General features: G+C 34.9%; 1 pseudogene; it reads right to left on the minus strand.

The window, feature by feature from the left end:
- Positions 1-6,660: 6,660 nt before the first annotated feature.
- On the minus strand, positions 6,661-7,870 carry LOC100856228 (annotated as a pseudogene).
- Positions 7,871-23,066: the final 15,196 nt, after the last annotated feature.

Genomic DNA, 23,066 nt, shown 5'->3' on the forward strand with positions numbered 1-23,066 from the left:
ACTGAAATCTCTGGTGTGAATAAAAATGTGAATATCAGGCAAAACCCCAGAATATCAGAAAGGAACAAACCATTGGTTAAACCGTGTCCTGGGAGATAGAACGTTCTCTGTGTCCTTAGTCCCTTGGCATGCTGGGACAGGGAAGAAGCTCGACACGTTTAGGGTCTTCTCCTCCGTGGCTCCAGAGCTAGGAAATCACATGAGAACCAGGCAGAGGCAGTTCCTCCTTCTTGGGTCTGAAAAGGCTCTGGGCACCTGCCTGCCCCACAGAGCCATCCGTACCTCATTGTCCAGCGCACTTTCCACGAAATACAATATAAGTTCACTTGACACCAAGACCTAATTTCCACAAAGAGCAAGCTAACTAACATAAAATACATTTGAAATATGAGTAAACATAAATCCATGGTTTTGGTCTCGTCCGCAGCTGGGGCTTGAGGTAGGCATCATTAATTTTCGCAGCTGTGGTTCCATCTTGGTTCGGAACCAATTGAGATTGACAAAAAAGTATGAACGGGGACAGAAGTATCATTTATTTGACCCAAAACGCTGATGTTAGAGAATGAAGTTTAGCTGTGTAGCAAAAGTTGGGCGTGCTGATGCTGAAACCTGGCCGAGAGAGTCTATCTCTTAAACTTGGGATTGACCGGATGAGTGCTTTGTCTATGTACCAAACTCCCAAAGTCAAGGAGGATGGAGAGAGCTGAGTTACACATACCAGTTATTTTCCATATTCACTGACCAGGAATTCACTTTCCCTGAATAATGAAACAATAATGAATGAGGCAGTAGATTAAGGGTGTTTGGGGAAAATTCATCCTAGGGATGTGGAGGACACATTCGCCCAGCACCCCACTGCTGGTCTGGCCCAACATTTAGTATGTAGCCACCTAGAAACTGAAGCAGTAAATGTTATATTCACAAATGCCTAAAATGATTAAGAATATATTTAATAAGAAAATCATGGTGCTTATAAATTCTACTGAAAGACAAATACTTAATTTACATAATAGTCGGACCTAACTGGAATAGCATAAAACGTTTTATTGTAATGTAACATTCAAATGTAGCAGTTTATCCATTTATTATCTCACGGTTTCCCCCTTAGCCCTCTCAGCCCCACTCATGATAGAAGTATAATTCTGGGGACCAGGGAAGACTCTACTATGGCTTTAGAAGAAGGAAGAGTGGTAGCTCCAGGAGGGATTAGGGCCCCTACAGTGCACGTCTTACTTACTCAGATAACATACTCAGTCCCAAATTCTTCCTGAGGATTTCTCAGTTAAAATAAACTCAACCAATTGAAAATGAAAGCCCAGTTCCAGGTAAACACATCCCATAAAAGAAGGCAGTGACATCATTGCATCTGGAGCATAATCCCACTGATACAGAACAACTACATTTGGAACTTCTCTCACAGGGACAGGGATGGAAGGTAGAAGAAAGAGAAATTGGCATCATCTCTGCCTTTACTTTTCCTATACTCGAGAAATAGCTCCTCCCCCATGTCACAGCCTAGGGAAAAAATACATACATAATCATGTTGAACCATGAAGGCAAGATAGAAATAAATAAATTATATCTTCTGTGAATTAAGTGGGCTCACTGTTACATCCTAAAACGTATGCTCACATGGACCATTCAGTGTTTAATAAACTATTCATTTTATTATTATTATTATGAGCAGGGTTTGTGCAATATAAATTTGGAATAGAGAAGATCTTAGTCAAATTTAAATCTACCTCTTAAAATGCAGTGTTGTGTAAATTACTGGTCTTAAGAAACTAATTTTCAAATAATCTTATTTAAAAGAGTTAGATTTACAGAAAAGTTATGAAAATGTTCCAGATAGTTCCTGTACTGTTTTCTCTATCATGAGCATCTGTTAAAAAAAAATAAACCAAGGCATGTTAAAAATGTGAAAGAGTTCATTTCAACAAAAATCTACTAGAATCAGGGAGCACCCAACCAGAAGTGGTTAGAATTCTACAGACACGAGCTAGGGAGAGACTTTTATAGAGGAAAGGCAAAAGCAAATAAGGAAATTCCTGATTGGCTATCACTTAAAGCCAAGTTGACTATTTGTGATTGGTTCTCCTTAGGTTTCAATTTTGAACCTTAAGGTCTTTCTGGGCTTGGACTGTGACTTGTTTACATGAGCCACCTCCATTTAATGGTCTCCTTGTTCAATTAACCACTTCCTACATTAGTGTTGTATATTTGCCACAACAATCAACCGATACCAGTAGATTATTAATTAAAGTCCATACTTTATCCATATTTCCCTGGTTTTTACCCAATATCTTTTTTCTCTTCCAAGATCCTATCTAGGATAACACATTAAATTTGGTCATCAAGTCTCTATAGATTCCTCTAGATTGTATTTCTTAGACGTTCTTTGACTTCGATGGCCTTTCTAGTCTTGAGGAGTATGGGTTGGATATTTTGTGGACTATTCCTCAGTTGGGGTTCTTCTGATGTTTACTTCATGATCAGACTGACGTTATGGGCTTTGGAAGGAAGGAAGACCACAGAGGGAAGGCTCCATTCTCATCACATGGGGTCAAGTACACATGCTATCCAAGTAGCGCTGTTGATCTTAAACTTGACCGCCAAGCTGAGGTGGTGTTCAGCAGGTTTTTCCCACTGTTAAGATGATTCCTCCATATGGTACTCTTTGGAAAGAAGTCACTAGGGGCAGGTCACACATGGAGAATAGGAATTCTGCTCCATCTCCTTCAGGGAGGAGATTTATGATCTACAGAAATCATTTGGAATATTTCTGCAAAGATAGTTGTTTCTCTCCCTCATTCACTTACTTATTCAATCATTTATTTCTCTCAATATGGGTTCACTGACATTTATTTTATCCTTTGTGTTATAATTCAGCATTATTTAGCTATTTTTATTCAATTTTATTGTTCCAGCTTTGGCTATTAGGGGCTCTTTTGGTAGGTTCCCATGTTTCTCAACATAACTTCATAATGGTGCTTTTGTTTTTCAGCTCCTCTTTACTTGGGGGAGTAAAATTTACTGGATTTCTCCAGGGTCATCTTTTATGCTCTCCACTCATTTCCAAAGTTACTTAGACTATCACCTTTTCAGACTATACTCTCAGATGAGTTTACGAAAATTTTGTAGTACAGCTAGATTCATTTGTCACAGTCTGCATTCCATACTGGGATCCCCCTATCTCCTAGATGACTTTTAAAAATTTGCATACACTATAATTCAAGTCTGTGTGCTATAAAGTCCTATGCAGTCTGATAAATGTGTAAGATCCATTATTGCAATATCATACAAAAGAGTTTTACCATCCAAAAAAATAAACAAATTGTGCTTCATTTATTCAACTTGCACATCTCATACCCCTGGAAATCACTAATCTATTGACAGAGTCTTTAGTTTTGCCTTTTCTAGAAACTCATATAAATGGAATTATATAGCAAGTAGCCTTTTCAGACAGGCTTCCTTTTCAACCCCAACTAAGATTTAAGCATAATAATTTTGTGTGGCTTGATAGCTAATTCTTTTTTTTAGAAAAAAAAAATTAATCTCTTACCAATAACCTGTAAAACACTCTAATAGCTGATTTCTTCAAACTTTTGGGTTTTTTTGCTGAGGTGTAATTGACAAACAATTATAATAGTTTCATGTGTACAATGTAATGATTCAACATTTGTATACATTGAGAAATTATTACAAATCTAGTGCCAGTTCATTTTTATTGCTATAATATTGTGTTGTATGATGTCCCACAGTTTATTTGTCCATCCACCTATGGAAACTAAGAAGCCATTTTAATTGCTTGGAGTTTTTGGTAATTAACAAATACAGGTACTGTAAACATTCAAGCATCAGTCTTTCATGGGGGTATATGTTTTAAAATCACTTGGGTAAATAGGAAGATCATACTTTCTGTATCCCATAGTATTAGGTATGTTTTCCTGTTGTTTCACACTAGTAATGGATATTATAAGATTTATTTTTATATTTTAGCCATTCTAATCAGTGTCTATTAATAAGAAGTTATTTGACTCCACAGTTCCCTAAAGCCAAATGATGTTGCACATATTTTCGTATGCTTATTAGCCACATGTATATCTTTCCTATGGTGTCTGTGCAAGCCTGGTATGTTTTATGTTATGTTATGTTATGTTATGTTATGTTATGTTATGTTATTCTATGTTATGTAATTTATGGCTTTGAGTTTCAAGGTTCCATTATATATTTGGATACCTGTTCAGTACGTGATTTCCAAATATTTTTCCAAGTTGTTATTTGCCTTTTCATTCTCTTAAAAATGGGTTTTTCATGGAGCAAATGATTTGAATTTTAATAAAGTCCAACTTCTCAGTTTTTTTATTCGTGAATTGTGATTTTGTTATTGAATCTAAAAACTCATCTCCAAATCTAAGGTTCTGTAAACTTTCACCTAAGTTTTCTTTTAAAAGTTTTAAAGCTTTCATCTTATATTTAACTATATGGTCCATATTGAGAATTTTTACATAAGACATAGCATGCTATTTTTTTATTTTTGCATATGGATGTCCAAGTGTTTCATCATAATTTATTGAAGACTTTTTTTCTCTTCAATTTCCTTTTGCCTCTGTCAAAATCAGTTGACTATGTCTTTGGGGTGATATTGTTGGGTTCTCCATTCTATTCCATTTATCTAGATGTCTATTATTTCCACAATGAGATGGTATATTGATTATTGAAGCTCTGTATTAGATCTTATAATACCATGAATCTTGCAACCTTGTTCTTTTTCCTCAGTGTTGTGTTGATTATTCCAAATCCTTTCCCTTTCCATATAAATTTTAAAATCAGTTTATTTATATCTACAAAATAATGTGCTGAGATTTTGATTGCTACTGCATTGGATCTATACATCAAATTGAGAAGAATTAACATCTTACCAATATTGAGTCATGTGATTCATAAATATGATATGTCTCAAATTATTTTGTTCTCTTATTTTTTTGTCAGTATTTTATAGATTTTCTTATCTCTATCCTGTATATTCTTTATTAGATTCATACCTCAGTATTAGGTATAGAAAGGATATTTAAACAAAGTAATTTTCTGCCTCTCAGATTTTATTTGAAAATAATTGTTTTTTTAAATATACCCACCAGACACTAAAGATATAACCAGTCGGGAATAACGTATTTTGACTATTTCTAACTTCTTAATAACTGGTTGATATAAGCAGTGTGATTGTTTCATTCCAGAAGAGCTAACTATGCCCATTTTCCTTACTAAACATCAATTAATCTGATAAAGGTGACTCACATTAATATCATTAATTTTTATTTCAATAACCATAGTGCTTAAGACACAGATAATACTGAGGTAAAAAGAATAACTCTTAGTTTATTTTAAATTATTTTTTGCTGATTACCTATGTTAGAATGTTCCAGTTCAGTTACCTCTTCCTCTTTCAGTAAACCTGAATACAATGCTAAGTCTGTATTGATTAAAAATACTTAGATAGTAATTCTCAAAAAGAAAAAAAGATAATTGTTTTTCAGAAAACTAAAACTTTAGCTTTATATATGAATATTTATATATTCACATATATTTATATATTATATTCATAAACATTCATATGTATATGTGTGTATATATGTATATATATAACTTGTGACTTTTTAAATAATGTTTAACTTCAATTTTGTCATTCTTTTTGGACATTATTTTATGGCTTTAAAAAATCTAAGCACCCAAAGATATCTCAGCCTCTCATATCCACATGTTAAAAAATAATAACAATGTAAAGAGATAAATGAATTTATGTGTGAACCAGAAATTAAAAGGAAAATAAAAATTCAGTTACCAAAAATTTCGTTTCACCTTTTTGTAGTTCAAGTAAGACATGTGCTGCTTTTAAAATGACTTAATTTAAAGCTGAAAACTGGGGACAAAAAGAAGAAAAGCTTGATTTTCATTACGCAGTATTGGTTTCTTCTCCAATAATGGGTGCGAAGCTGAAGTGTTCTTTTCCCCTCTTCATTTACTATATGAATTACATTGGATCTATACATATATAACAAGAATAATATAAGCTTAAAGCCTAGCAGTGGATCTGTATATTCTCTGTTGAAAGGTGAAAATTATTTTTCAAATTTTTTATAGATCTGCAATTCATCAAGATAGCATGCAGCAATGCAGATGGAATTTAGGTAACGCTGATGGAGTATTTCCATTAGGAAGTAATCAAGAGCCATTCCACGTACTATTTATTGTGATTCTTTCAGGGTTTTATTTTTCTTTCGAACTCTTTTGTTCATATCTTCTTTGAACTTTATATCTGCTTTATGGGTGTTGCACTCCATCTTTTTTTTCTCATTAAATTTTTGTTTTAATGGGTCTCAAAATTCTGTGACAGATTTTTGGTAGTTTCCATTAAAAAGTACTGATTTTAAAAACTAATAACTTAAAACTGCCACACAATCACACAAACACACACACACACACACACACACACACACAATGGTCCACAGAACACTCTTCTTTCCTTCTGAAGGTTTTATGATGCATTGTTATCATTAGCCAGTCTTACTATTAAACTTAAATGGCCAGTTGACACAAACACATCTGAGACCTGCTTCCACCAATGATTAAGACTGGGGTGGCAGGTATTGGGGATAATATTCATTTAGCCTTCTGAGATTTCTGGGCAGACATGGTGACTTTGCCATTTCCAGCTGCCTCTTGCCCATTTATTTGATGACACCCACAGCAACCATCTGTCTCATGTCACGAACAGCAAAATGACCCAGAGGAGGATAGTCAGTCGGAGAAGCTCTCAACACACATGGTTTGCCAGGGACCATCTTCCAGCCTTTTTTCCAGAACGACGATCTGTCTTCTCCTTCAGCTCAGCAAACTTGCAAGCACTGTGAGCCGTGTGACAATCCCCAGGTGCATATCCAGCACTGATTTGGCCTGGATGGTTCAGGATAATCACCTGAGCCATGAAGCCAGCTGCTTCCATGGGTGGGTCATTTTTGCTGTCACCAGCCACACTGCCACCACGAACATCTTTGACAGATATGTCCTTGACATTGAAGCCCACATTGTCCCCAGGAAGAGCCTCACTCAAAGCTTAATGGTGCATTTCACCAGACTTTACTTCAGTTATAACATTGACTGGAACAAAGGTGACTACCATGCCAGGCTTATGAACACCAGTCTCCACTTGGCCCACAGGGATGGTACCAATACCACCAATTTTGTAGACGTCCTGGAGGGGCAGACGCAAGGGCCTGTCAGTTGAATGAGTTGGTGGCAGGATGTTATCCAGAGCTTCAAGCAGTGTGGTTCCATGGGCACTCCCATCTTTACGGGGACTTTCCATCCCTTGCACCAAGGTGTGATAGCACTTGGCTCCAGCATGTTGTCACCATTCCAACCAGAAATTGGCACAAATGCTACTGTGTCAGGGTTGTAGCCAATTTTCTTAATGTAGGCTCTGACTTCCTTAACGATTTCCTTGTATCTCTCTTGGCTGCAAGGTGGCTCAATGGCTCATCCATTTTGTTAACACCAGCAGTTAGCTGTTTACACCCAGTGTGTAAGCCAGAAGGGCATGCTCACGGGTCGGCCCATTCTTGGAGATAACCTGCTCCAAATTCACCAACACTAACTCAGGACAGCACAGTCAGCCTGAGATGTGCCTGTAACCATGTTTTTGATAAAGTCTCTGTGTCCTGGGGCATCAGTCATGGTCACATAATACTTGGCTGGTCTCAGAATTCCACAGGGACATATCAATGGTGACACCATGTTCGTGTTCAGTTTTCAGTTTATCCAAGACCCAGGCATACTTGAAGGAGCCCATTCCCATCTCAGCAGCCTCCTTCTCAACTATTTTGATAGTTCTTTGGTCAATCCCACCACATTTGTAGATCGGATGGCCAGGAGCGGTTGACTTGCCCGAATCTACGTGTCCAATGACCACAATGTTGATGTGAGTCTTTGGTTTAGGTTTAGTGGTGGTTTTCACAACACCTGTGTTCTGGCAGTAAACCCGTTGTGAAAAAGGTGTTGCACTTCATCTTTGGAACAATTAATCTATTCCTATTTCTTTGATGAAAACTGCTACTGAGGGAAATGAAACTGTCCATGAACAAATAAATACAAGCGTGGTCTCACTTTTCAATCTATGAGTTGCATTGAACTATTTTGTTTTTTTTTTCAGCCCAGATTTGATAGATGAGTATAAAATTATTTATTATGACAATGATGGCTGAAATTGAATTACAAAGAATTAATATTGTTTATTTCTCACAATTCAAAAGCCTATTAAAAAACTAGTATTTGTACAAAAAACAAAACAAAACAAAAATCCCCTAATATTTGTAAAAGCTTACTGTTAACAATGATGAATGGCTTTGATATTAAAAATAGTCAAATAAGGCAAATAGGAAAAATAGAATGATTCATGAGCCTGGAAATGACATATGCTTTTCTTTCTTTCAAACTTAGCACCAAAGCCAAAATGCAGAAATGTAAAGATCTCAGGCTGAGTACCCTAAAATCTTTGGGAATTTAATTCATAAGAATAATTCATAAGAGCTAGGTGCCTCCACAGTAAGTTAATTGGAAACATTTTGCCTTTAGCTATTATAGCAAGTGTGTGTAATACTGACCAAGCCATTGGATTTTTTGACCAACAAAAATATGAAGGGTTAGAACTCTTTTTCTGAAACTTTCTGATTCACTGAAACATCATTCAGGTTACCTATAGATATTAATTTAATAAACCAGTGGCAAACCACATAATTGAATGAGAATCTTACAATAATGGTAACTACATGATTCCCATATGAGTATTTAGAGAAGATGAAACACTACCAAAAATAAATCCATCTTAGAAGTGTAGAAATTGCTTTATAATGAACCTACAGTGCACTGGAGCACAAAAAAATGACGCTAGTGGTAATAGTGGTGGTGTGTTTAATCACTTCAGTTGAATGGCTCCTAGAGAAGATAACACATTGGGAAATGTGTTTTGAAATGTACCAAGGAGGAATTTTGGTTTACTGAACATAGAACTTAATTTTATAGGATTTTTGATTTAATGTTTGTACAAATAAAATAAATAACTATGACTAGACTTTCCCTGGAACAAAAATCCCAAAGGAGCAACATTTATTGCTAGTAGATTTTAATTTCTTATATTTTCAAAGCTATTATCTGCAAAGTTGCCCAACACATTGTGGATACAGAACCCCATACATAGTCAATTTAATGTTGATGCTAAATATAATTAGCATCTAAAAATCGTGGTCAATGTCTTGAAATCTAAACTAAAACACGAGAAATTAATTAATGTGGATTTAAACTTTTAATTAGAGGGAAAAGGTATTTATAAAGAAGAACATTCTACATATGTGAGCCCTGCTTGAAAAGGCACAAGTGACTGTTTCATTGATATCCTTTATCAGTTTGAGAACATTTCCTTTTTTTTTTAATTTATTTTTTATTGGTGTTCAATTTACTAACATACAGAATAACCCCCAGTGCCCGTCACCCATTCACTCCCACCCCCCGCCCTCCTCCCCTTCTACCACCCCTAGTTCGTTTCCCAGAGTTAGCAGTCTTTACGTTCTGTCTCCCTTTCTGATATTTCCCACACATTTCTTCCCCCTTCCCTTATATTCCCTTTCACTATTATTTATATTCCCCAAATGAATGAGAACATTTCCTTCTGATCCTAGTTTGCATGGGGACGTTTTTGTTTTTGTTTTGTATTTTGTTATTTTTTTATCATGGATAGCGTTCAGTTTTGGGAAGTGCATTCTTTCTACAGCTATTGAGAAAATTCTATGATGCTTCTTCTCTATTTATTTAGTATGGTTATTTACATCGATTGCTTTTCAGATACTACCCAACCTTGCATTCCTACAATGAAACTCACTGGCATGAGTTGTTTTCCATCTTATAAATTGGTACACTTTACTTCTAAAACTTTATTAAGAATATGTGTCTGTATTCATCAAATGTATTATTCAGTAATTGTCTTTCTGCTAAATGTGTTTGGAGCCATGGTTCTGCTGACATCTGAAATTAAGTCTAGGTTTGTTTTCTTTTCTAATATTTTCTGAAGGAATTTATATAGGATTGTTACTGTTTACTTCTTAAATATTTGATTGGACTCCTAAAGTTAATAAGGTCTAGAGTTGTATTTTAGGGAATTTTTTTGTTGTTTAAACTTAATTGTATTGATAGGAGTTTATTTAAATTCCTTATTCCATCTATGTTGTTTCTGATTTTTTTTCAGGATTTTACTATTTTAACGAAGTTTCCAAATTTACTGGCATAAATTAGTTCCCAACATTTCCTTTTTATTTCCTGAATATCTGCAGTATCTCTTGTGATACATCTTCTTTCATTTTTAATATTGGTAATTTGTGATTTTCAGTCCTTTTTTTCTTGATCTGTATTAAGGGGAGTTCATCAGTTTTACTTCTATTTTCAAATAATGTGTTTTGGCTTCAGTGGCTTTCTTTATAGTTTGGTTGGTTTTATTTATTTCATGTTTTTCATTATTACCCTAATTGTTTCCTTTTTTCTATTTACTTTTGGTTTAATTGCTCTTCTTTTATGTTTTTTTAATATGGAAGTTAAGATCGCTGATTTTACACTTTTATTTTTTACTTTTTTCTAAAATAGGCATTTGAGGCTAGGCTATCATTAAATAAATTCCACAAATTTTGCATGCTAACTTTATTTAATTTATATTACAATACTTTCTGATTTTTCTTAGTATTATAAACATAAATCATATTATATTTATAAGTGAGTTGCATGATTACAAAATATATTGAGAATAGCTATTTCCCAACCTAATACCGTTGGGCTCAGAGATCATACTCTGTATGGTTTTGATCTTTTGAATTTTATTGAGACTCACTTTATGACTCAATAGAACATCTATTGGTATAAATATTTCATGGATACATATAAAGGTTTGAATACTACTGTTTTGGAGTATAGTATTCTTTATGTGAAGTAAGTTGGTTCACAGTATTATTAAAATCTTATTTACTCATATTTTTTTTCTTCCTTTTCTTTTTTTTTTATTTTTAATTTTTATTTATTTATGATAGTCACAGAGAGAGAGAGAGAGAGGCAGAGACACAGGCAGAGGGAGAAGCAGGCTCCATGCACCGGGAGCCCGACGTGGGATTCGATCCCGGGTCTCCAGGATCACGCCCTGGGCCAAAGGCAGGCGCCAAACCGCTGCGCCACCCAGGGATCCCCTTTTTCTTCCTTTTCTATTAGTTATTGACAAGTGTTAAAATCTACATGGATTTTCCTATTACTCTTTTCAGTTCTATTAGTTTTGTTTTATATAACTTGACACTATTTATTAAGTGCATATGCATTTATGATTAGTATGTTTTCTTGATGAATTGTAAAATGTCCCACTTTATCTCTGTAAGAGTTCTTACACTGGAATCTACCTTGTTTAATATGAAAGTACTTACTTGCTATATCATGCTTACTATTTGCATATTATATATATTTTCCAGACTGTTATATTCATTTTTAATTAAAAATGTATCACTTGCAGACACATCGTGTATGCTTTATTACACAGATAGACCACTTCTGTACTTTAATTATAAAATTTAGCACATTATATTTCATAAATAATGTTATGGTAAGATTTAATTCTACCGTCAAAGTATTTGCTATATACTTTTCTCACTTTTGAACTTTTTATATTCCTCTTGAATTTTTATTATTTCATTTTCTTCTTCATTGGCTTTCTAGACATACCTTTTCTGGTCATTTTTAGTGTTTTCTCTAGAGAATAAAATACACTTTATAATTTACCATAATCTTTTCACATATTATATCAAACTATAAGAAACTTATAGCAAAGAATAAAATTACATTTATTCCCCCACATGCAATTTATGTTTTTGTTTTCCTCTCTTTCAATCTACATATATTATAAATCTCATAAATCCATACTATTTTTAAGTGTTTATATTTTTAAATATTTATTATTCTAATAGTTGATAATCTTTAAGATAATTTAAAAGTGTGTTTGCATATAAATTAAATATATTTTTAATTTAAAAATATTTATATTCAATCCTTCTAGTGCATTTCATTTTTTCTTGGGTTCATATAAGAAATTTATGTTTATAATTTTACTTAATTCCATAATAAGCCATGTTTTCTAAATCCACTGAGTTAAAGTGGTAATGTCAATACACCACTCAAACCTTAAGTATCTCATTTTCTAGTACAGAAATAATTTTGTTTAGTTAAAAAAAATCTTCATAAAATGAAATAATGGGGGAAATCTGGCTACATTCTTAGAGACTCACCAAGGCTTAAATATCTGAGAAGTATGGGAAAACACACACATGTCTATGAATATGCCTCTTCTAGTTAATTTTGTGACTCTAAGCTTGTATTTTTTGCACTGGTCATGGGATTGGATTTCTTGACATAATACAACCATAGGAAAAATGTACAGGTGGTGTGCGAGTATGGAGCTGAATGGGCGAGAATATTAAATCTATCTGTTACATGAGGGAAAGATATTTTAATAAAACCTATTCTGTATTTAGAACATGGAAAATGAGGAGGTAACAAAAGTTTGGTTGTTGATGCTGGTACAACAGAACAACCTAGTGTATGGGACCCCCAACTAATCCCTTTGTCTCTCATCGCTGTGTACAGTGTGGTCTAGACAAGGTGATAGAGTCCATTATCAAGATAGAATAGAGAAAATCTGATGAAACTGAAATTATGTTTATTAGCTCCCAAACATCCTGAAATGCAGAGTGCCTAAATCCTACCACAAAGCACTTCCAAGGTTAGGCCAATATGCTCTAGCATTCTCACCTGTGCAGATACTTTTTAGACTTGAAAGTAGGAAGACTTTTACATATTAATTAGGAGATGTGTTGGATATTCCTTATAAGCTCTCTACATTTCTGCACTTCATTCTGAATATCAAGAATCTGATCTCCTTGGTGTTTGTTTCAACTCAACTTTTTCGCCCTCTGATTCCCTCTTGAGTAAAGTCTACACTTGCGATAGATCAGAATGAGAAGGAGAAGAAGCAAGGGTCCTCCCTGGGACTTAGGTAGTAGCCCTGTGCCTTTACCCCAGGCCACATTTCCTGTCCAAGAGTCTATCTCTATTTATACAATTATGTCTGGATTCTTATAACCATACGAAGAACTTGTCCTTGCAAAGAACTTTTAAAACTTGAACACTAAGTAACATGTCGTAAAATACACTCACACGGATGCTGAGGGAATTAAAGAATAATTGAGAGTTTTAGTCAAAATACTAAAGGATTTTATTTTTTATAAACTGTCTTTAATTTCTATTTTTCTTTAATTGTGTCAGTTTTTTTTTTCTAAGTTAGGAATTCAAAAAAGAAAAAAAGGGGATCCCAGGGTGGCTCAGTGGTTTAGTGCCTGCCTTCGGCCCAGGGTGTGAGTCCCACATCAGGCTCCTTGCATGGAGCCTGTCTCTCCCTCTTCCTGTGTCTCTGCCTCTCTCTCTCTCTCTCTCTCTCTCTCTCTCTCTCATGAATAAATAAATAAAATCTTAAAAAAAAAGAAAAAAAATTCTAGTATACACCTGTGAGGAGATTAAGCATTGCTTCCCATTTTTACCATGAATATATTGTACTCAACAAAAAAGTAAACCACCTCAGGTTTTATATGTACAAACCTAACTCTAAGATATTTGTACTAAAATTTAGAAAAGGAACTACATCACCAACACCACCATCTCATGAGTATTATGCCCAAGTGATTTTGTCTAATTAGGAACTACAGATATACACATTTCCAGTGGAAAAAATAATTTCTACATTATCCTCATTATCTTTCATTTATGGGAGCAGTTAGGGAAAGAAACACACTCTTGTCCCAAACAGATTTTAGGGGGGACATCAACCAGGAAGAAAGAAGCACTTACAATGTTCCTTTCATGAGATGAAGGGCAATCTCTCAAGGAACTAAGAAAAATTAAAAATAATGATAATAATAATAATAATAATGCAGGGGAAATGTAAAAAAAGAGGGACAAGGAAAATAACTAGAAACCATTTTTTAAAATTGGAGTATGTACTATCACCTAAGATCTGATTATCAATTCAGACTCATACAATTTTAGATATTAACCAGTATCAAACTTTACTAAATAATTTAAAAGAATAATCAAGACACTCTGACAAAGCAGAAGGAAGTCTAGAACATCAAGGGGCTCACCAGGTTCTTCCCTGATCCATTAGGTGTGCATCTCTGGCCCCGAGTAGATGAGGCCTTTAACCGAGGTTTGTGGGGTTCCTCACACAGTGGGGAACATTTACACTATAAAACACCTTTTACACTGTATAGAGCTGCTTATCTCAAGTGAGGTTTTCCAGGGAGCCATGCCTCACTGAATTTAAGTCATGGGTCTTATTTCTTTGGTATCATCCTTTAGCCAAGGATATGTTGCTATCAGCATTTTGCAGGTAAAGCATTTTTCTCTTAGCAAATATCTTTCTGCTATTCACTTGGAAGCCCAGTTGACAGAAAGATTAGACCAGGTGCTATGCTTTCTTATTTTGTTTTTCTAGACACCTTCCTCTGGTAGAAGGAATGAATGGATTCCACTTCATCTGTATTACTCCTCCTTCCTAGAACATAAAAGAAAATATATTAAGAATGAAAAGTTTTTCTTTGACTAGAAAAAAAAATAAATTGCATAGGATTCTAACTATGTGGATCCAGTTATACTATTTTGTTGGAGAATAACATCTACCAAACATAACGTTGTAATATGTGATTCTTTTGTTCAAAACGATAAACCTATACTCAAAGTATGACATAGTTAATCAGAGTCATAAAACAATGTTTAATTCTACAAATACTTAAAATAAAAATATTTAAAATATACATATCAGGGTTCCAGATCCAGTGAGGATAAACACATTTTTTTATCCTTTTAACATATCCTATAAACACCTTTTATATCCCACTAAACTCCACTGGAAAAAACTGGACTAGAATGCAGGGACAGCTATTTGAGAACTTGGAAAAATACAAATATGAGCAAACAGAAGGAAACCAGAATTTGAGGCACCATAAAAGCAGTGGTTAAGTTTACCATCTGTACCGCTCTGGTGCTCTCTGGCCTGAGCTCAATACAGCCTAAAACCTAGAAGTGAGCACTTTTAGGTGGATAAAGTGAGTCCAGTAGACCCTTCCTAGATCTGGCTTGAGGAGTAATAAAATGAACTCTATAATTTCTAGTTCATCATAACTGCCTTACTTTACCATGTCATTATATTTACACGAGGAAACAAGACAGAGCTCTCTTTAGATACAACAATTACAAAACCAACCAAACAAAAAACAACAAAAAATAACTTGAAGAAGTCATTACAGTAGAAGAAACGTGACTTTATATGGATACAGAATACATTAGGTAAATACCCAAACAACATATATTTTCTCTATTAAATACTGAAATGGAAAATCAAAGCATAAATGCAGTATGGGGTTCCCATTGCATGTTTTGATCAAGACTCTGAAAAGAGCTGACATGTGCAATGATAAGTTATGTATATGTGTTTGGGTAAACACACGTTTCTAGTAGGTGCTCGTGTATTGAGGAAATGAGTAGAAAACAGAATATTTGTCATATTTGAAATAAAAACACAGTATTATTTCTCTATAAGGAAAGTAGACATAACACTTTTAGATAATCACTATCATATTTTACTCCAAGGTTCTAGAAAGGAGGTAAAATTAAAAATATGTGGTTTTAAACATTAATGTGTATTTTCCTTTCAACTCCTACTTAGAATGCAGAAAGCCGGAAAGAACATCACTCTAATCGATTTAACAAGAAAAAATATCCATATAGATGTATGTAATCATATTTTTTCTTGATACTCTCAGACACCTGAGGTCCCAGTATGCTGTGGACTGAATCATGACCACGCCTCACCACCACCACTATTAAATTCGTAAATTGAAGCTGTCACCTCCACTACGATGATATTTGGAGTTGGAGCCTTTGAAGGTAATTAAGTTTAGATGAGGACATGAGAGTGGGGCCCTTGTGATGAGATTAGTGCCTTATAAAAAGAGCCACCAGAGAGTTCTCTGCCTTCCATGTAAGGAGAGGACAGAGTGAGAAGGCAAACAGCTACGAGCCAGAGAGTTCTTACCAGAAACCCACCAGCCTGGTACCTTAATCTTAGACTTTTATGCTCTTCAACTGCAAGAAAATAAATTTCTATTGTGTAAGCCTCCCAGTCCATGATATTTCCTAAAGGTGGTTCAAGCTAAGACATGGAACAATCAACTAATCTGAGATTTAAGGAAAGAGAGACATCACCAAAGACAGATACAAATGTGAACTCTTGTTACCTGAGACACACGGTGGGTGTCATACAAACTGGCGAGAATAATTCAGCTAAATTATTTAATGGGTTACTCAGAACTGAGCATGGAATAAGGTAAGAGTATAGGAATCCTGCACCATAAGAAGCAAGGGGATTCACGGCCCAACTATAGGATCTTAACATTGGTCACAGGACAAAAGTCTAGAGGAAGCCTCCCACACAGTGCAGACTTAGGAGTGTCAAGGAACAGTTGCTGTGGATGTCTTAAATTTCCACCTAGACCCGTCTCCCCCATTGTTCCTATAGAACAATTTAATTTTTAAATTTAGTGAAATGGGGCCACCTGGGTGGCTCAAAGATTAAGTGTCTACCTTTGGCTCAGGGCGTGATCCCCGGGGTCCTGGGATGGAATCCCACATCGGGCTCCCCGAAGGGGGCCTGCTTCTCCCTCTGCCTGTGTCTCTCTGTGTGTCTCTCATGAATAAATAAATAAAACCTTAAAAAAAGAAACTCTAATTTTAGCCATGTATGCCTAGTAACCACTATATTGGATGAGCCAAGATGTCATCTTCTTATGGAAAACCACAGCTCCCCCATTAAACATCACCCAAAGGACCTAGGAACCAGTCATGTCCAACTAGATTGTTCCCAGAAGTTAAAAGAAAACTGAAAATAGACTTTTATCAGTATAGGCTGCAAGATGTATGTATCTTTTTTTTATTTTGTACTTGCAGACATTTTCTGATCCCACATGAATTTAAATAGGTCTTTGCAGAATAGATTGTAGAACATTTGGGATATTCGCTAGTTCTTTAAAATCAATAGAAGACACAATTCTCTAAAAAACATGACTTCATTATCTTCTCCACTCCCCCCCTCACCCCCACAGAATAAACATAATCATAGATCACTGACACAGCAATATATCTGCTTTACATTCTTGAGGTTTATTATCATAGTTTTACTCTCCTGCTACTTCATCCCCACCTTCTTTCTTTCTTTGTTTTTCTTTATTTATTTTACCAGAGCAAGTGATAGCTAAATGTTTTTATAAAAAACATCACAAAACTTGAGTTTTCCTTTACTTTTTGAATAAAACTTACATAATTAGTATTCAGAAAAAAATGTGAAAAGAAACAGTAAACTTTTGGAGAAAATTATGTTTTTGTAGGAAATCATGTCTATTTCATCTAGACAATATCACTTTTATTTTTAATCATTTTTTAGTAGAAAACTAAAAGCATGATTTTACTAAACAATTATATGAGCACCTACAAAGACATTAGGGAAAATCATGTTGTTCTAAGAGCAAGAAACATTATTTTTTCCTTTTTTAATTATTCAGTACTGTTTCACCTTTCACTACCAATACATTTTATGGATCGTATCAGAGCTGTGTTTATGTGTACGTGTGCATGCGTGTGTGTATGTGTGTGTGTGCGTGTGTTTATAACAACGCCAAGGAGTATGTGCATAGATATATTTGGGACTACATTCTCCAACAAGCGATACTCGTATGCCCATAATAAGTATTGTATGTGTGTTCATTCCTGACACTGCCTCATCGATATGTATAATTTAATAATGATTAAAATGATTACATTTTCGAATGATAAAACACATCTTTTTCTTTGACTTTAAAGTTGTTAATGATCTGAAATAACATGAAATGTCTCATTCACGTTTCTCTTTCTTATTACCTAGAATGCTATCTCAACCTTAAATTTAATGCCTGTCGAACAGTTTTGAGACCGTAGTTTGCAAAAGTTATTCTTAAAAAAGACTTTGGAGACAATCTTATTCATATGTCTGCCATCAACATAAACATACTTTTTTTGGTAGATGATTATTTGAGCTCATATATATGCCTATTCAAAAAAAGTCAGTATTCTCTATTTTCCTCAACCTGTCCCTCTTCACCACTATTCTCCATGAATAAGCCATGCATGAGGAACTTTTCACCTCCTATGAATAAATCAAATAAATATAGAAGAGTGATGTTCAAAATATTTAACAACAATAATATTACAAGCACAATATTGTCAAAGGTTCTAAATAACTGAATAGTGCCAAGCATAAGTATACAGCATATACTCTATTTTGGTGTAGTCCAGCTAGATATCAGCCCTGAAAAAAAATTATTCAGAAAGAGTCAAAAGTAGAAGTTTAAAACAATGTGTACAATATTTTGCAATTCTGTATTTGTTTTTCAAAAAAATCTTAGGTGATTTTCTATATACTATAAAGAAAAACTACTCTTCCTGTTATTCATATTAGAACACGTAGGCTTGATGAAATCTACTTACTTTCAAGAGAGTAACTTTAGAAGATATTATTATAATGCAAATCTTGAATGAAGTTTCAGTCTATCAGGACATGTAGGGGGCTCAGTGGTTGAGCATCTGCTTTTGGCTCAGGTCATGATTCTGGGGTCCTGGGGTCCTGGGATTGAGTCCCGCATCAGGCTCCCCTCAAAGGGCCTACTTTTCCCTCTGTTTGTGTCTCTGCCTCTCTTTCTCTGTGTTTCATGAATAAGTACATAAAATCTTTTAAAAAATTAAAAAAAAATAACGCTCACTCACGTCCAGCACATGAACTGGACAAGAAGTGAAAGAATTCAGCTATTTCCATAATAGTTAAAAGACATATATCATACTTTTTTTTCTTTTTCTCCATCCAATGTGATTTTATTTCAAAAACATTTGGAACTGATTAAGGATTAAGAAAATTTGTCATAAACATATGTGTACACTTTTTTTTTTTCTTGGAGTAGAGTGTCTTATGGGAAAGGAACATCATGCAAGTGAATGATCAACGATTGCATCTGCAAGTGCAGATGAAGCCTATGCAAATGCGGTGGGTGGGAGGACAGTTCTGCAGATCTGGAAATGTCACACTGCACCTGGCCAGTCTCTGCGATCACACTTCTCTTCATTCTTCCCAGCCAGGCTTCACAGTGATCCCCTTCCCTAGTAAGGAGTCTGGTTTCAGCCAAGACACCTCATATCTAATCACACTTCCATGGAGCCATAGTCCTCATGATGCTTCTCCCCAAAATGCTCACCATGACCTAACTTGTTATTCCCAATCCCTTCTCAACATATATCTCTTAAGTATGTCTTACTAAAGGTATTCAGTATCTCTTCCCACTGTGTTCTCCACACTTTTTAACTTCTCAGAATTTTAATCAAAGTATATTCCTATACTTATGCATGTATAATTGTACTTTAGACATTAAAATTCAATCACCTTTCTAAATATAATAGCCTTAAGACATTCATATTAATGTTAAACCATGAAATAACTTTAAGAATTTGTAAGATTAGCAGTACTTAAGTAAGCTTTTAAAATAGTCCTAAACCTATTAAAAGTATAATTTTTATAATAAAATTATGGTATACACAGGCTTCCAAGTTATTGATTTGATTCATCTGTGGACACTATGTTTACTTTATAAAAACAACTTCAGAACTCATTATAATTTTAGTTGGTTTGGAGCTCTCTAGAGCTTGTTAAGGAGCTGCATAGGGAAGACAAAATATGAACATACATAGGTGTCAAAAAAAGATTTTTGAGGGGCCGCTGGGTGGCTCAGTGGTTGAGCATCTGTCTTTGGCTCAGGTCATGATCCTGGGATCCTGGGATCGAGTCCCACGTGCTTTTCCCTCTGCCTCTCTCTGTGTCTCTCATGAATAAATAAATAAAATCTTTACATTTTTTTATTTTTTATTTATTTATTTATTAATTTTTTTATTCATGATAGTCACACAGAGAGATAGAGAGGCAGAGACATAGGCAGAGGGAGAAGCAGGCTCCATGCACCGGGAGCCCGACGTGGGATTCGATCCCAGGTCTCCAGGATCGCGCCCTGGGCCAAAGGCAGACGCTAAACCGCTGCGCCACCCAGGGATCCCTAAATAAATAAAATCTTTAAAAAATTTCTTGCGAAAAGCTACAAAAGATTAAGTATAAAAATGTTCAAGTATAGGACATTTTATAAGAATTTTGATTTACGTGCATTTTCTTTACTGAAGCACACATTTGTGCAGGACACTAATCAGGTGAGAACAGTTCTATCAGGAGCCCTCATGTATATATTATATCAAGATATTCCATTTTTTGATAGCCCGTAAGACTGAGTAAACAGGTTAGTGGCAAACCTACAAAATAATAAGTTAGAGCCGCTACACACACACACATTCCAACCTCATAAAGCAGATTTATATACATTTACAAATTATACAACATGCTATTATGCCCAAGAAGTTTGGGTTGAGTCCTAACGCAAGAGCTCTCCAAAACCCATTGTCCAAAGTCTGAATAGAGCTCCATCTGTGGCCACCTCCTCACTTTCCAGGTGGAGTTGAGTGGGTGGAGCTGGACCCACTCGTTTTCTCATCCCTTGGTCTTCTTGGTGACCTGCAGCAAAGACCTGCGGCTATCTAGGGACCCCACCCCCAAGGCAGCCCCATTACAATAAAATCTAACCTCAAGTTTATATTAATGTATTAAACTGTGATATTGATCATAGTATTTGTTATCTCCTATACAACTCCATATTTCTACCTCTTGCACAAACAACTTGACACAGGAACAAGTATATACCCTCTACACACACACACACACACTATTTGGAAGTGGAAGTGACAGAGATTGGGCTTTCAGTCACTGGCCATGTGGCCTCTGTGTGTACGTTATTTTGTACAAAAGTGTTGAAACACTGTGTTGCACACCTGGAACTAATATTATATTGTAAGTTCATTGGGATTTAAATAAAAAGTTAAAAAGTTAAAAGAAAATAAAGATACTTGGCACAGTTAAACAAATAAAAGAAGAAAACAAAAAGCCAATTCAATGTGTATCTCTAGTAGGTATTGTAGTAGGTATTGTATATATAAATAACTGAATCATTAACATCATGAACTAAGAAAAACATTCTTTCTCCTGAAATTAATGCATCTATTTTCCTATAAAAGGAAGTTTGCAGTAAGTAATATTTACAAAGTTCTTACTTAAAAAAATACACCAACATAAACTTGAGGTTATATTTTATGATATCTGTGGCTGAGCAAGTATATATTTCATTTATGCACATTATCCTTATTAAATGCTAAAAAATCATTTTTGCACGATAAAATAGCAAGTCTTTTTTGCATATCTTTTGGAAGACCCAAAAATACCAGAAATAATTTCAAAATCTGCCTCCACGTTAATCTTACATGCAGGGGCTAATGAGACATCTTCTACAAATAGCCTGAAAATCTGAATGAGTCAGATTCGGGCAAAAGAGAAAAAAAAAAAAAAAGTGGGAGCAATGTGTTGATCAACGCCATTGCAGGAGAGCATGTCTGTGAATAAAGTACAAAGCAGACAATTAGGGGAAAGCAGTTACAATTCACTTACAATACAACTGTGTGGAAAGGACCTTCCTTGGAAATAATTAAACTATTGATGGTGTGGATAGGAATGGGGTTGGCTGAAGCTAGTTGGAGGTCTTTGCTAAGCTCTAAGATTACAGTTATGTGACCACAGACTCGCTCACTCACACGCACTCACTCCCTCAAACCGGAGCAAGCCATTTCAGCACCATTATATTCAGCAGAGCAATAGCTAAATGGATCAGTGCTTAGGAACGTGAGCCAGCTCAATGGCTTTCACAGGGCAGAAGAGCGAGGCTGGGAAATAACATTTTGTAGCAGAATCAATCAAAGGGAAAACAACCCATCAGGTGGGAGATATCCCAACTCAATTATTGCAAAATCTCCACCTGGCCAACCCAACAATCATTTCAAAAACAACCAAAAATGCTGATATTATCCCTCATCGGTTAATGATTCTATTATAGCTAGAAGGCTAACATTTCTTTATTGAATATCATAACATCAGAGTCATACATTTGCATGCAAATTATGACTTGCATTAAATGAATATTGTAGCTGCCAACTAACTGCCTTTTTCCCTATAGTTGGCAATGACCTTTTTTTCTGAATTGTCAGACTCGCTTTGTTTTTAGCTAACCTAGAGCTATTTATACCAACTTTATATATTTGCTCTATGATGCTGAGCAGAAGGCAATTTTTAAGAAGACAAATAAATATATCTCTGAAACAAAATGCCATGCAAAACATAAATATAAATGGTCATAATCATTAAAAGATTAAAAATTCAAAGAAATCATTATATTTAAAATTTTTTAAAAATCTATCAATATCCCACCATAAGCTGCTACATAAAGCCATTCTAAATTAGATTCATCCTTCTTAATATTCGTTTGCCCTTCTAATTTTTATTCTAGAGCAGAGCTTAAACATATTATATAATATTGAATGGCAAAGTGACAAAATATCAATTCCTGGGACACCTGCTTCTTATACCTTAAAAACAGAGGGAGATAGAGAGAGAAGACAGTGTCTATTCTGATTCATTAAAGTTTGGTTGGAAAATATTTCAAATCGTATATACAGCTTGACCTTGAGAAAAATAACTTTGTAGTAGACTCTCATATTCTCTTTGGTCAGGGCTTTGTTGTATTTCATATATTTCTTTCTTTTTATTTCATATATTTCAATACAATCTTAGTCAATTAATTATTACAATGGAAGTGCTTTCCTTGATATATAAAAGTAGAAGAAATGAGCCCTGAGTTCATCGCTTCATACTTTATGACTCT

Source organism: Canis lupus, chromosome 14, assembly GCF_011100685.1.
Source record: "Canis lupus familiaris isolate Mischka breed German Shepherd chromosome 14, alternate assembly UU_Cfam_GSD_1.0, whole genome shotgun sequence".
Taxonomy (NCBI): Eukaryota; Metazoa; Chordata; class Mammalia; order Carnivora; family Canidae; genus Canis; species Canis lupus.